Source organism: Accipiter gentilis, chromosome 6 (genome assembly GCF_929443795.1).
Source record: "Accipiter gentilis chromosome 6, bAccGen1.1, whole genome shotgun sequence".
Lineage (NCBI taxonomy): Eukaryota > Metazoa > Chordata > Aves > Accipitriformes > Accipitridae > Astur > Astur gentilis.
Window position 1 is genome coordinate 9,133,150 of NC_064885.1, and position 12,125 is coordinate 9,145,274.

At 49.2% G+C, this 12,125-nt stretch overlaps 1 protein-coding gene across 1 annotated transcript in view; it reads right to left on the reverse strand.

Moving 5' to 3' along the window:
- CAMKK1 (calcium/calmodulin dependent protein kinase kinase 1) overlaps nucleotides 1–4,508 on the reverse strand; it is a 111,891-nt gene extending 107,383 nt beyond the window's left edge. The window contains exon 1 of the mRNA XM_049801986.1: nucleotides 4,441–4,508. The gene's annotated coding sequence lies outside the window, so the exon portion shown is untranslated. The remainder of the gene's footprint in view (nucleotides 1–4,440) is intronic.
- Nucleotides 4,509–12,125: the final 7,617 nt, after the last annotated feature.

Genomic DNA, 12,125 nt, shown 5'->3' on the forward strand with positions numbered 1-12,125 from the left:
ACAAGCCTAAGAAACATACAAGTTTCTGAAGAGCTGGAAACATGCATGTATACTTACACCTCACCCACCACCACCAATCAACAGCCATCCTCCCACACATCCACAAAAGTCACTGCAGCTTCTTCCCACTGTTATCTTTTAGATAAATATCCTACCCCAATTTATCAATTGTCAGGATTTCTTCTTTAGAAGATTTCAGACATTTTTCTCCAACCATGCTAAGCTTAACCATTGTCTTAATTAAAACAACATGCTTGACTACATGATATTATTTGATATCATTCATTTATCTGCTGTACCCAATGCTTTGATGCTTTATCTATCACAAACAGCACTAACCTTCAGATCTGCCACGATTACTGCATTATGCCAACAATTGCTTCTGCACACTTCAATCATCCCCACTGCTTTTGCAGCCAGCTACCCACATTCATTTCTTCAACCACATATTTTCTGATGACTGGGTCACCTCCCTGCATGTTGGATGCTTGCCTCTCAAAGCAAGTGACATCCTGCGCCAAAAAATAAAGGACTAAAGATCACAGGAGAAGAAACCATGAAGAGAAAGACATAAGAGGAAGAATTTTGATAAAGGTTACTGTATACCTAGTTTTCCCCAGATGTTTCTGCTTTCCTACCTTTTAAGGCACAAGCCAATAACATTTTATCTCATACCAACTTTATATTTGGCTCTTACACTAACAGCTCAGGCCTCACTTTCATCCAAAAGACAAAAGGGTATCACAGAATCATACAACAGTTAGGGTTGGAAGGGACCTTAAAGATCATCTTGTTCCAACCTCCCCTGCCATGGGCGGGGACACCTTCCACTAGACCAGGTCGCTCAAAGCCCCATCCAACCTGGCCTTGAACACTTCCAAGGAGAGGACACCCACAACCTCTCTGGGCAACCTGTTCCAGTGCCTCACCATCCTCACCATCCTCACAGTAAAGAAATTCTTCCTTACACCCAATCTAAATCTACCCTCTTTCAGTTTAAAGCCATTACCCCTTGTCCTGTCACTACATGCCCTTGGAAAAAGTCCCTCTCCAGCTTTCTTATAGGCCCGCTTTAGGTACTGGAAGGCTGCTCTAAGGTCTCCCCAGAGCCTTCTCTTCTCCAGGCTGAACCACCCCAACTCTCTCAGCCTGTCTTCATAGGAGAGGTGCTCCAGTCCTCTGATCCTCTTCATGGCCCTCCTCTGGACTTGCTGCAACAGGTCCATGTCCTTCCTATGCTGGGGGCCCCAGGCCTGAATGCAGTACTCCACAGGTATGGGTAACTTGCCTCCTCACTGGTTCTTGGCAAAAGGACAGGCTCAGCTTCCTGTCTTCTCCAACCGCCAAACTTCAGCAGCAGTGGCAGGGCTGAGTAGCAGCAAGCATCTGCCAGAGGCTGTGCAGGAAGATGTCTCCCCCCCACCCCAAGTTAGAGGTGGGTAAAAACACACCCAGAAGCCTTGTTTGCCCACCTTCCTTCACACTCAGGTGTCAGGAGAGCTCCTGCTATAGCCTGATGCTGCCCAAAGCTAGGGTCTGCTGCTGAGCCCACACAAACCATTTTTCCTAGTTACATTGCCTAACACTGTGTGCTCAGCATCCACACAGAGCCCTGAAGTGGAGTGTGATCTCCCACATAAGCAGAGCCTGCCTTTCCCTACATCCAGTGTTTGTCGGTGCTTTGAGCTGCTGAACAGACCTACCTGACACTCCACCTGCACTTTAGGGCAGAAATGGGTATGCTCTCTCCAGGCATCTTCCCAAGGCAGAGTAATTGCACCTATTGATTTCAGATGTTATCAAACTGCCTTCCACAACTCCAGCACAGACAAAATACTCACACTAATCTCCCCACCAACACACATCCCTTCCCCTCCACTAGCTTGGCATGCCCTGATTTGTGTCAGATTTACCCTCTCTGTCCCTCAGCCAGGCAGACACATCCTCTGGAGACCCAAACCACCCTGCTAATAGTCCACAGAAACCATCCAGCACCCCCCAGCCTTTTCCTGAAGCCCCTTACAAAAGGTTTCTCCTCCCCCTGCTCCCACATAGCAATGACCCTATAAAGGCTCTTCTAAGGCCACCACTGACACTCCACAGAAGACCCGGCTTTCAAACAGGACTCTTCTTTCTACAGCTCAAGAGGGGCTGGCACAAATGACTAGGTTAACACACCCTTCAGTAACTTCTGGAACAAACACCAGCAAGAAAAGATGCTGTATTCTGGCAAGCAGACCCTTGGCTGAAGTACAGAGTGACACGCTCAGCATAGTGCCACCTCTTCAAACCCAGCCAAGGTCTAAACCACATAAGCACCTGTGGTGACCGCTACCTAAACATTGCTTCTTCCTCCAGCAAACAGAACACTGTTGCACTGTCCTTCCAATATCTCCTCTGCTGCAGGCTGATGAGATTCCCACTGTAGCCACCCCACAAGAGCCCATAAGGGAAGAGAAATCCCACAATCCCTTCCCAGCGAAATAAAGCTGAGCCTTGAAAGTCTGGTTAGTGCAGCAACAATTAGTTGTATCAGGCAAAGACATTTGGAGCTTAATGAACACTGCAATTAGGGGGCATAGGGTATCTGTGCCCCCAGCAGCACAGGCTCTGAAACCAATGGCAGAAGTAAAGCACCAACAGGCTGTGTGAAGCAACGGCGGCACCTCACCACACTCTGGGGCAATGCTGGCAGAGATGAGGTCCCCATGCAGCTCAGCTCCAGAAGAGGCTGGATGAGCAGCTCTGCCCACCCCACCTGGGCCAGGAGCTGTCCTGGGAGCATATACACCCACACATATCCCACTCCAAGCATGCCATCTCCAACCCACAAGACACATCCCAAAAGCAAGAAGAAGAAATAGCTGGAGACAGTTCCACATTGAAGGCACTTCACGCCAGTGAACACAGCTTGCCTCGAAAAAGAAAACTGTCAGGACCCAGTGGCCCAGCACCTACTGTGACTTAAAGCCCAGCCTTCATACTGTATCAAACAATAACATGCCTCATCTCCTCGCTGGAGTGACAAGGCTGGTGCTTACGCTCCTGGTTGCTAAGACCTGGCCTTCTCCAGGCAAAAGTCAAGGGAGCAAGTCCGGGAAAGCAATTTATTGCTATGCCTGGAGAGTAGTCCGATTCACACCACACACCCCAGCCCAAGCACAGGGTGCAGTACAGCAAGCTGCGCCATGCGCAGGGACATGTTGGAACACAGCCCCAGCGTGCTGGCTTCAGTTTTTCTCTTCAAGCAACTGAGATAACGGCTCTCCACTTGCCTTATCCAGTTTCAAAAGCAACACTTCAAAACCATCCCATGCCAAATGCCAGAACAAATTGAAGCTGCCAGAGATGCCTCACAGGGAGGAAATTAACACGTTATGGGAAGAGGCACTATAAGCTTAACTTCGAACCACAGACTATTGTAAATGGAAAAGCAACAGTTTCCTACTAAACAAACCTTTTCCATGAAGTAACAACTACAACAGAACGGTAACTTTAGCTCCATCAGGGCAGCTGAAGAAAGTAATATCCCTGCAGGGATCAGCAGTTTTCCTCGTTCACAGCATACAGGCCTTTGAGAGCTGCAGTCTGTTCTCCCTCAGAGCCAAGGTAAGCAGAGAGAGGAAGATAAGCCCCTGTTCATGCCAGTCTGGCTGCAAGGTGTGTGCTCTGAGACACTGCCAGGGCAGGACAGCTGAGACCAAAGCACTGCCCCATGAGAAAATCCAAACTCTGAGGAACCCAGACTGATCCCCAAGGGCAGCAAGGAGGATTAGGAAGCAGTGACAAACCTGCACGGAGCTCACCGCGCTTCTTACTTTCTCCTCTGCCCTCTCTTTCCCTCAAGAAAAGGGAGAGAGATAACTGGTGTGATCGGTAAACTTCTCAAAATCCCAGTCTTTAGAAGGTTGGGGGTTTTTTTCCATATATTTTCGGGCTTAGTAAAAGCAACAGCTCCGGAGCTGCGGCTGCCCGGCACCACGGCGCATCCCCAGCCCCGCTGCGGCGGCGGAGCGCAGCTCCCGCAGCCCAGGGAAGCGAGGCAGCCGCCCGAGCACGCCGGTCCGGGAGAGCCCACCCGCAGCGGCGACCTTCCCCCGGCCGGTGACACCTCTGACACCCGGAGCTCGGACCCCATCCGCGTCCCCTCCACAGCCGCCGCGGGACGCTGCCCGCGGAGTAAAACCCGCTCGTCCCCCCCACCTCGCCGCACCTGCCCTAAGCCGGTGAAGGACCGCCGCCCCGGGCAGGGCTGAAAGCGGGCGACCCGCGGGGCGAGCAGCGCGGCCTAAGGCGGCCCCTCACACCGCCCCGGCGGCGGAGCCCCCGCTGAGGCGACGGCCCGCGCGGGAGCTCCGCGGCCGCGGAAGGGAGGGAGGGAGGGGAGGGGAGGGAGCGCGGCGCGCGCGCGCGCGCCCGCCGCCGCCGCCCCGCGCTCACCTGCGCCCGGCGCCGCTCGGCTCCAACGTGCCTCTGTTTGCAGCGCCCGGCGAAACTCCCCGGCTCGCGCCCTATCAGCGCGCGCCACCCCCACGCCGCCGCGGCCGCCCGCACCCCATTGGCCGCGCGGAGCCTGAACTCCCACCCCACTCCACTACCCGCCCGCGGGGTGTAAATAACCGCCCGCGCGCCCGCTCCCATTGGCTGGCGGCGGCCGCGCCTCCCGGGGCCCGCGCGGCGGCCGTTGGTCGCTGCCAGGCGGCCGCCGTGTGGCCGTGAAGGTGAGGCGGCGCCGGGCGCCCCGAGGCGGGGCACCGGCTTGCCCCTGCCCTGCCAGGCACAGCCGTGGCTTTTGCGGCAAAAAAACCCCCTTTTTCGGGGGCGTGTGGTGTCCAACCAGAAGGACACCTGGGCTAGGGGCAGGCTCTTGGGTAAAAACCCGCGGATTTTTGCCAGTATAATCTCGTAAAGTGGTGCTGACAGGACAGGAGGCGGAGGGTCTGCTGGGCCCGGAGCGGGGGTTGTGCCAGGCAGAGGGCTGGGGTGTGAGGGATACGGTGTGGGGACGGGCTGTGGGGGACCCTGATGGTGTGGGGACAGGCAGCAAGTTGGCTGCTCCCTGGGTCATGGGCAGCGGAGCTGTGGGTGCCGGTGGTTTTCCCAATGCCGAAGTGCCGTGCCCATGTTCTCCCCAGGCACCGAGGAGGTGGTGGTAAGAGCGCACCTCCTGGGGCAGGATGGCCTTGTTCTCCAGGGTGCTGGCACAGGGGCGCCTGCTCGCCCTCTATGTGGCCAGGTGTCCCCTCATCCAGGCTCCATCTCTAGGTTAATAACGGTCAACCTTGATGATATGCACAAGCGTTTTCTGAAGTCTTAGAGCAATGGGGAGAAATGCTGCACATCACCTAATCCACTGCCATCACTCAAGGAATTCCGACAAGCAAATGCCCTCTATGTTTCATGACTCATATTTTGGCTTTTACTTTTTCCCCGCTCTCTTTTACTGACTTGGCTCATGGTTGACCATGCCCTGGGTCGAGGGGTTCCCACTACAGCCCTGCACCCAGCTGTGAAGTGCGTTTCCTGTGGGATTTGTGAGGATGTTGATTTTGTGACAAGTGACCCGCAGCCGGGCTCGCTGGGCTCTGCTGTGACCCTGCTCGCGGTCAGGGTCTCCACCAGGGGATCTTGGCTTTAGCCGGAGAGCAAGAGTTGGATAAAATCCACATCCTGACTCAACCCACTGCTGACTGCTGCTCCTTCCTGCTGTGACGACAAGCAGAGAGAAATGCCTGCGCCTACTTCCAGTGGGTCTCAAATAATCCTCTGCTCTGGAAACAAATTAATTTCTTACCATGGGTTTCATATCTCAAAACAGCTCTACATATTAATAATGCAGCTTGTGGTTTACCACCAACTTTGTTTCCCATCCCCCAAAAACCTTGCTCAGGTTGTCACTGTGTTTAGAGAAGTATCGAAATGTAATTAAGAGACACTAATCATTAAAACAGCAAAGTTGTCTTGTAAGCCTTGCAAAGACCATGAACTTTTTCACTTACTCATTCTGTGGGTATGTGTCTTACAGACACACATACCCTACTGCAATTTACCATGTGCATCCAAGCCTTACGTTTCCTGCAGAAATGTGCTTTGTCACCCTGGTTGGTCACAGGCACCTGAGCAGGTCTCTACAGATGAACAGGTTTATCCAGGGCTAATGCCCTTTCACTTCCACCTGAAATATTTGTCCATTCTGTGTGCCAATTTTCAGTCAAAAGTACTTTGAACTAAAATGTTTTAAATTTCACTTGAAACCTTTGAGACCTTATTTGCCTACTGTTAATCTTTAAATTGGGTAATAAAATAATGGATCTAATTACATGACCACAACATACTCTGTCCCCTTATTTATTTTACAAGGAAGAAAACAAAAAGAGGTGTTTTTTTCTTTAACCAGCAAGCTAAAAATTCAGTACTTGTATGGTTCTAAACTTGACTATTAAAGACTTGTTACATTCAGTGAAATTATTAGAAAGCTAGAAAGGATTGTTCCTTCAGCTCGTCACAAGGAAAATCCAGCGGAGAAGATCTTCCATGAACAGGAAACACTGGGGCAGAGAAGGGCTCTTGGACCAGATGAACAGCAGTGTGACGTGAATCAGCAGGAGGGTGGCCGAGCCTGCCATACTTTAGAGTGGCCAACAAACATGTTTTATAGTTTTTACTATTGGCCATTTATCAGTTAGTCTCCTTCAACACATTTTATTCATAATTCTAACAGTGTTTCCATGGTTTCATATCTTGAAAACTAGTATTTGGTCCAGTTTTGCACTTCAGGTATACACAATTCCTTCCCGCAGCCAGAGCAAAGAAACTGAACTAAAAATATAAATGATGCATTGAGGGCCCATGGTTTCTGAAGGCCGACAGTTGGGACAGTGTTTCTCCACCCTTGGATAAACCAGCAGCAGCTGCAAATACTTTTTCATTTCTCTTTCCATGCAGAAAGCCTTTCTGACAGAAATAAGAAGGGAAGAAATTGCTAGGGTTTATTTTCAACACCAAAGACTGGCACAAAAGGTTTCCAGCATCTCATGCTGCCCAGGTTTTCTGGGACCTCTCCCTTCCAGCCCATGTTCTGCTCAAGGCAGTGCAGCTTCACTTGACTACAACCCAAGGCATTTAGGAGCAGGGATTTGGCTGGTCTTTCTGTCGCAGTTCCCTGGTTCCTTTGTGTGTCCAAAGATGGGCAAAGAAGCTGGTGAAGGGTCTAGAGCACAAGTCATCCCCAGCTGAGGGAACTGGGGTTGTTCAGTCTGGAGAAAAGGTGGCTGAGGGAAGACCTTATCACTCTCTACAACTACCTGAAAGGACGTTGTAGCGAGGTGGGTGCTGGTCTCTTCTCCCAAGTAACAAGCAATGGGACAAGAGGAAATGGCCTCAAGTCACACCAGGGGAGGTTTAGGCTGGATATTAGGAAAAACTTATTCACCAAAAGGGTTGTCGAGCACTGGAACAGGCTGCTCAGGGAAGTGGTTGAGTCTCCATGCCTGGAGATATTTAAAAGATGTATAGATGTGTCTTAGTGGTGGACGTGGCAGTGTTAGGTTAACAGTTGGACTTGATGATCTTAAAGGTCTTTTCCAACTAAACGATTCTATGATTGTAACAGGACAGCAGAGAGCCTCATCGCCTCAAGTTCATGCTTCCAAAGCTGTTGCCTTCTTTCAGCAGCTCTGGATATTAGCTAATGATCACCAGTTAGATATCATCTCAAGACAGCCACTAGCCTGAGCTCCTGGGCTGTCTGTTGGCCATGGGGGACTCTCAGGAAAAGTAAGATGTGCCCATGAGCAAAAAAGCAAAGCCTCCACCCAGCCCTGAGCAGTGAAAGCCCCAGCAACCTCCTTCTTGGATGCCCGGGTGTAAGTACCCAGGAATGTGGCTGTGCCTATGGAAAGACTGTGCTCCTGTGGCTCCAGGCCATGAGAGATGCTCTGAAAGACCATAACATATGTAAGATAAAACATTGACCTGTTTCACAGGGGCTTCCAATTCAATCAAGCAGGGCCTTGCTCATACAGAGACAACTTAGCTTCTCTTGAGCAATGAGTAAAACTTTCAGCCTCCTGCTCCTCTTGCTGGAAGTCACTGGCTGAGAAGTATTTTCAAGGGTTTCAGAAGTCATTTAGGCTGATTCACATTTGGCTTTGAGGTATCTAGAAGATGCTGACTGTTTGGAAAGTGCTGAGGATTGTCCCCTAAAGACCTGTCTCCTTTAGCATCAGGCAGTTTAAATCACCAGTGACGTCTGAAACACAGTTTTAGTGCCAGCATCAGGGTTTGAAACTATCGCCTCTGGCAAAGACTGCTAGCACTTGACCTAATGAAATAGCCTGGTTAGCTAGTCTCAGTCAGAAGCTGCTATTTCTTCCAGAAAACAAAACAAAACCGTTTCCCTTTTCATAATACACAAGCGATTGCACTGCAGAGCAGCAATGACCAGTGCAAAAAGAGTCCCAGATAGTATCTCTCTGGTGCTTAGACCATGATGGCTATAACAACATTAAAATAAGACTTTGGTATTCTGTTCAATCATGAATGGGTGTAGTTGTTTGGTAACTGTTATTTCCCATGTGTTTTCTGGGTGGAAGGACTAGGAGAGTGTTTATTTAATCTGTCCTTGAGTTACAGTCATGAGAGGGAGGGAGAGTTTACATTTCCCCAGGCATTTCACAAGTATGTTTAGGGAAAAAAAAAGAGTTGAAGCCATAATTTCTTTTAAAAACGTCTTGGGCCAAATCTCATTGTGGTGCCACAAAGCTGAACAGGATCTGTGCTTGGTAGCGGTAGGCAGAGCTCTATTAACTGGAACAATCCTGATTCACCCTGCTAAAAAGCCCATCTGTTGACAGCACTGTCGCTATATTCAGAATCCAGTTGAACACTTTTGACTTTTATGCTTTCTAAAATAAGGCAATAAAGCAATTAGAAATAGATAACAGAAAGAGAGAGCACTTCACTAAAGAAAGCAAAAGAAAATAGCCTGGCATAATTAACACAGAGCTGGCAGCAGTGAAAATGAGCTGTAACAACCGTAGTGCCACCAGGAGTATGACTGCAGGCTGAGCTGCAGATGTCTAGCGCTCTGATGGCAGAGGCCCTTTTGCCACCCAGCACAATCTGGCCCGTGAATGCATATCTTTGGGACAGAAGGAAATAAAAGCATCCTTTAGAGCTGGGAGGACATAAATGTTCCTGTCAGTCCTTCACTGTGTGTCAGCCAGAGGATTTATCTGACCAAAAACATGCTCCCATGTCAAAAGAGAAAGGGAATTAGTGTAATCAGAAAGGCAGGTGCTTTTTTAGGGAAAAATCCAAGAATGTCCTAAGTGGAGGACTGTGTTAAAAATAAAAGGGAGTCTGCTGTGCCAGGGAAAGAATGAGTGGGCTTATAGATAGGAGAGATTGCACAGGGAAGGAGCTATCTCTTTCTTTAGTGTTATTAATTTTTAATTTGCATTGTTACAGTGTCTGGAAGCACCAGGTGGAAATCAGGGCCTCTTTGTGCTGGGAATTGTGCGCAAACAAAATGATTAAATGTTGCCAGCTCTGCAGAGGTTGAAATATAATTCCTCATCTCTGCAGCGTCACTAACCAGCATAATTATTGCTGAATAAGTTTTTCTGCAATTGCTCTTCTGGAATATCTGTGCCACTTGATTTCTTTCAGTGTAACCACTCCTGAGGGGATGAAAAGATATATTTGTATCAGGTCCAACCTGGTAACCTTCACAGATAATAATAACTGGTCAGAGGCAGAATCTGCTCACCACATTTGCATACACCTTCAGAAATTATTGGCTTGTGTCTTGGTTATCCTTTCTGTAAAATGGGAATAGTAACACTGCACTCGCAGCTCACTCACTTCATCTAACACCCATGACCAGTGCAAGAGTCCTCTGTTAGACCCTTAGAGCACTATACTGACAACATCACATACAAGGGCTTGTTAGTGCTGTTTGTAATGATTAGGGATTAGCTGGAGAATATATATTCTTTCTTGTATGTTTGGCTGAAAGGACTGGAAGCAGTGTTTGATTTGCTGAAAGTTCCTTTTCTATTAGTATTTGTCTGTTAGCTAAATAATCATGTAAAAACCAAAACACAATTAAACAAGGAGGGTTTTTTTTAAAAAAACACCCTAATCCTCAATTGCCACAGCATAAATAGGAAGCAACACATCAAACAGTCATTGAAGGTGTCTTCTCATGATGACCAAATCTCTTCAGGTTTCTGTGACACTTTGTCTCACTGCTCAGAGGTCAGAGAGCAGCAGGGTCACTGGCCGCATTTTTATAGCTTCAAATACAGTCACTTTCTAGCCACAACAGATGCCAAGCACAGGAAATTCTTCCCTGATCCTAAGAGCAAGGTCAGGTCAAACCAAGAGGACAGGAGTATGGTCCTGCTGGTCACCTTTACCTCCCCACTGGGACTTGCACTGAAAGATCTCCATGCAACAAGCTCGGTAGCAACACCAGGACACTGCAGGGTGCAGCCTTTCCCAGGGCAAATCTTAAACCTGTCATTATTTCCATTTTTCAGTGCTTTAGATGTGCAGACTTTTAACTGTTGTGTACTATTCTGCATTCAGTAATTTTGCATGAATTTTAGCAAACTGGAAGGCACTGGGAGAAGGGGCTGGGAGCTGCAATGCTGAAATAGAGCATGTACACCAACGAAGGCTCTCCCACGGGGCTGAGCAGAGCAGCCCTTCCTCCTTGCTCTCCCACCCCTGAGCACCAGCTCCAGCCCCTCTGGCAAAAGGAGGGACCGAAACAATTGCCCTAGGCTTTCCCTGCCTTTTCAAACTGCAGAGGGGACCCGTGTGTGTTAAAAGCAGACACTTGCTCAATTTCCTCCAGACAGCTATCGCTCTTCATGGCACCCACCTGAAAGCCACCGGCCCTGAGGGCCCTGGCTTAGAGGAGGAGCTTGTTCTGGTGAAAGAATTAAAATTACAATATCTCATTCTGCTGGTGGCAGAAATGGCAGAAATGGTTGGTGAAAGAAAAGGATCCCCAAAGACTGTGCATATTAACAAGCAAGCAAGGAGATGAAAATAAACCCTCTCACAATTTTTAAAGCAACCTTGGGACTTTTAGGGATCCCAGCTCAGAGGTTTTGAATAGCAACTACAGGGGATCATTTACAAGTAGCACTTTTCCTAATTTCCTATTCTGCCTTTTAATACTTCCTTGGAAAGAATAGCAGCTTTGCATTACAAGCAGCTTGAAAGATTAAGCAGGCAGAAACAACCCCCTGCTCTACCTGCAGCCTTGCACTGGTTATTCTAAGTTATGACTGGAGATTCACCCAGCTTAAGTGGGTGCAAAAGGTTACCTGAACAATCTCGCTTCACTGCCTCTAATCTTTGGCAACTGAATTTTCCCAGGCATGTATGCGTGAAATGGTCTTCCAGTCCCCTCTGCTGGTTGCAGCTTGCTGGAGAGCTGCACCGTTGCACCAGGCAGCAACTGTGCAGTGCTTCGCCTCGACAAGCGCTGCAGGAGAGCCCATGCCGCACAGGGATGCCACCAGCCCCATGCCCTTAGTGCCCACTAAGAAAATGCTAACTCCTCCAGAGAACGGGGAGCTTTCTCTCACCCTCATATCTGCATCTTTAATATAAGGACCTGGCACCTCTCTTACACAGGACAGCATCATGAGAAAGGATGAAAAAGTTAGCCAAATGGATAATCTTAAAAAAAACCCCACCCTGCCTATGAAAGCCGAGGCATCCTTCTGAGAGCAAATAATCTCCCCACGGGGAATGTACGACTTGAAAGTTTTGTTGACCTTATGACCAAAAATCACCTGCAACTGTTTGCGGCACATGCCTCTGTGTTCTTAGGAGCCCAGCGCGGTGTGTCCATCCTGCAGACTGCTGGCTCATGCTTCCCACCACCGTCAGCGGCATTGCAGTCACAGGCAGAGCAATCCCTATAGCTTCTTTACTGACTTTCCCATGGCAGCTGGGATCCAGTTTTGAAGGGACCAAGGCAAAATTTCCTCCGAGGGATGCAAAACGACATTCAGAGAGAGGCTGCGCAGAAGGTCTGTGCTGGTGCATCCTGGAGAACTGAACAGAGCCAGCAGCACAGGGCAGGGGCTGCTCGTAGT